Genomic DNA, 3,354 nt, shown 5'->3' with positions numbered 1-3,354 from the left:
CACGGGGCGAACGGTCACTCAGATGGCCTAGCAAGTCCAAACGGTGCTGAATGCGTTGAGGGTGAGGATGACGGAGTGCGACTTCCTCCCTGGGAAGGAGTCAGGGGAGGCTTTTCTAGGAAGGTGACAGTGAAGTCCGGGCCGGAGAGGGAAAAGAAAGAGGTAGGAAGAGAGCAGGGCAAAGAGGGAATAGCATGGAGGGTAGCTGTGAGGCTGGAGAGTCCTTGGGGCATCGAGAAGTGAAAGGCGGCTGGGCCTGAGTGGGTAGGGAAGTGGGGACGGGAGTCATGTCAGAGGAGTGTGCACGGCGAGGAGTCTGGGTTTATCCTCAGCCAGCGAGGAGTTATGGAAGTTCTGAGAGAATGAGGGACGGGATCTGACCTGGGAGGGGAGGAGGGGAGGGCTAACGGGCTCCCCCTGCCGGTGGCGCGGGGGAAAGACAGGGTGGAAACCGGGAACCCCGGGGGGGACCGGAGGACGTCAAGGGGCAGGTGCTTCGCGCGCTACCGGCGCTGGGAGTGCAGAGGGGCAAGGGGCTTGAGGACAACCACCAGCGTCCGCGACGATGCGGAGACATCGGGGCCCTCATTCCCCCCCCCCCCGCCCGGCTGGGGGGAACCGCGCAGCCGCCTCCGAGGACCGTCTGACGGTTCCTCCGGAGTGAAAACAGAATCCCTTCCCGGTCCGGCCGTCCCGCTGCTAGGTAATGACCCCTGAGGACTGGCACCTGTCCACCCAAACACCTGTTCCCGAACGTTCCCAGCAGCATTATCCAGAACAGCCCAAATGTGGGAGCCACCCAAATGTCCGCCAGGCCGCGGAGGACGGGGGGGGGGGGGGGGGGGGGGTAGGGGGGAACAAAGTGCGACAGATCCAGACAATGGAGGATTATTCGGCCACACAAAGGGGAGTGGATTAGCGATGGGCGCTGACAACACGAATGAACATTGAAACCACGGTGCTGAGGGCAAGGGGCCAGACCCAAAGGGCCGCGTATCGTGGGCCTCCCTTTACAGGAAAGGTCCTGAAGAGGCCAGAGAGAAAGTAAATGAGTGGTTGCCTTGGGATGGGCTGGGGGGCGGGGTTGGGGGGGGAGAGATTAGGGATTTCTCACGGGGGGCGGGGGGGGGTGATGCAAATACTCTCAGATGGATTCTGGTGGTGTTTACACAGCTCGGTGAATTACTCACAAAACACTGACTTGTACGATTCAAGTGGGCCAATTGTGTGGCGTCTGAGTTCTGTCTCAGTAGCGCCTTTGAACGGTGTTTGGGTCGGGGAGCGCCTGGGCGGCTCGGTGGGGTGAGCGCCCCACTCTTGATTTCGGCTCGGGTCGTGGTCCCCGGGGTCGCGAGGTCGAGCCCGTGGGGCCTGCTTGAGATTTTCTCTTTCCCTCCGCCCCTCCCCTGCTTGTGCCCTCTTTCTCTCTCTCTCTCTCTCTCTCTCTAGATGTAAATAAAGAAACATTTAAAATTGTCTGGGCAGGCGACTGTACCGATGTTGGTGATGGCTTGGGCACGGGGGCTGAGGGAGAGGGAAGCGTCTAGAATCCTCACGGCGGGCGGGGAGCGGGGGGCGTCGAACAGCTGGACAGACCGGTGGGTCTTCCGCCGGACATCATTTGTGCAAAGCTGTTCACACGTTTCTTGGTTAATGGGAACTGCTCGGCAGACGTCCATTTTTATTGCTGGGATTCTGGTGATCCTGCTGAAACTTGAATCAGATCCCGTCCCTCCTCTGCTCAGAACTCTTCCGTGACTCCCACTCACTCAGGGTCAAAGTGGCCCTCAACGCCCTGAAGGCTGTCCCAGCCCCCTCCATTCCCTCTGAACCTCCGCTCCTACTCTCTCTGCCTCCCCTACTCATGTGCTCTGACCATACAAACTTCCAGGTTCCTTCCGTGTCCTAAGCTCAGTCCTACCACGGGGCCTTTGCACTTGCCGCCCTCGCTTCCTCCGTATCCACTTGTCTCCTCCCTCACCGCCTTTCGGTTGACGCTCCCATGTCACCTCCTCAGCGAAGCCCTCCCTGATTGCCTTATGACTAACTGCATCCCCCCCTCCACTCACCTCACACACGGAATCCCTCTGTTCTCTCCATCACCATGTGACACACTAGATCTTTCCCTTCTTCACTTCGGTTAGTGTCTTCTCTCCCCGTAGAGCCCCCATGCGGGCAGGGATCTGTCTCTCCTGTTCCCTGCTCTTTTCCCAGCGCCTGCCAGAGTTTCTGGCCCAGTACATATCTGCTGAAGGAAGAAAAGAATTCAAGGTCATTTCCTGTTGATGCGTTTGCTGCTGGATTAAGGCCACGGCCCCTCCCCAGTCACCTCACTCGGTGCTGAGCCAGAGTCTTAAAGAGAAGCTTCAGGAGAGGTTGGCATTTGAGCTCAGCTGGAACAGAAGCAGGGGTGAGGCTGAGGGTGGGGGTGGGGAGTGCAGAAGGGAGGGCATTCCAGGCCAGGGGGAGGGGGCACACAAAGACGTTCGGGAGACATCGACCCGCCCCACCCACTGCCTCCCCGTGTCAGTGGCTTGCACCCAAGTGGCTTGCATAGTCCTTGTCACGTCCTGTCTTTTCTCACACCCCCACACCTGATCTGTCAGCTGGCTCTGCTTTCAAAAGATTCCCAGAGGGGCGCCTGGGTGGCTCCGGCGGCCGACTTCGGCTCAGGTCACGACCTCGCGGTCCGTGAGTTCGAGCCCCGCGGCGGGCTCTGGGCTGACGGCTCGGAGCCTGGAACCTGCTCCGGATTCTGGGTCTCCTTCTCTCTGCCCCCTCCCTTGCTCATGCTCTCTCTCTCTCTCTCTCTTTCTCAAAGAATAAATAAACATAAAAAAAAAAATTCCCAGAGCCTGACCACCTCTCACCGTCTCTGCCCCCACCAGCAACGGTTTGCTCGGAGTATTACAGTAGCCTTCCCTCCCTCCTGCGCCCCCCCCCCCACACACACAAACACGCAGTCTCTTCTTGCCACAGCAGACAAGAAAGCCTGCCAACGCCCAAGCTCACATCCCCCTCTGTTCCCAGTTCTTCTGTGGCTCCCATCCCACTCAGAGTAAAAGCCCTTTGGCTCCTTCCCATGGCCCACAAGGCCCTAAATGGCCTGCCTTTAAATATTTCTCTGCCCTCATCTCTGGCCCTCTTCCCCTCCCTCACCCACCTCCGGCCACACAGGTGTCATTCTTATTCCTTGAATCACACAGTGTAAGTAGGAGACTGCCCCAGGGCCCTTGCATGGGCTCTTTTCCTCTAGGGAATGCCCTTTCCCTAAATCTCCACCTGGCTGACCTCCTTGCTCCAATCAGGCCTCCGCCCACATGTGCCCTTCCCAGGCCTCCAAAGCTGCAGACC

At 59.0% G+C, this 3,354-nt stretch overlaps 1 long non-coding RNA gene across 1 annotated transcript; it reads right to left on the bottom strand.

Moving 5' to 3' along the window:
* Positions 1-872: 872 nt before the first annotated feature.
* On the bottom strand, positions 873-2,220 carry LOC124511779 (uncharacterized). Its single transcript, XR_006961960.1, has 2 exons — positions 2,070-2,220; positions 873-1,707 (listed from the first exon to the last, which is right to left on the bottom strand). It is a non-coding gene; the product is annotated as an uncharacterized LOC124511779 (long non-coding RNA).
* Between the last annotated feature and the right edge of the window lie 1,134 nt (positions 2,221-3,354).

This window comes from Lynx rufus, unplaced genomic scaffold, assembly GCF_022079265.1.
Source record: "Lynx rufus isolate CCGP_SWC_20201006 ecotype Redwood Valley unplaced genomic scaffold, mLynRuf1.p SCAF_16, whole genome shotgun sequence".
Lineage (NCBI taxonomy): Eukaryota > Metazoa > Chordata > Mammalia > Carnivora > Felidae > Lynx > Lynx rufus.
This window is presented reverse-complemented; position numbering and strand designations above follow the sequence as displayed.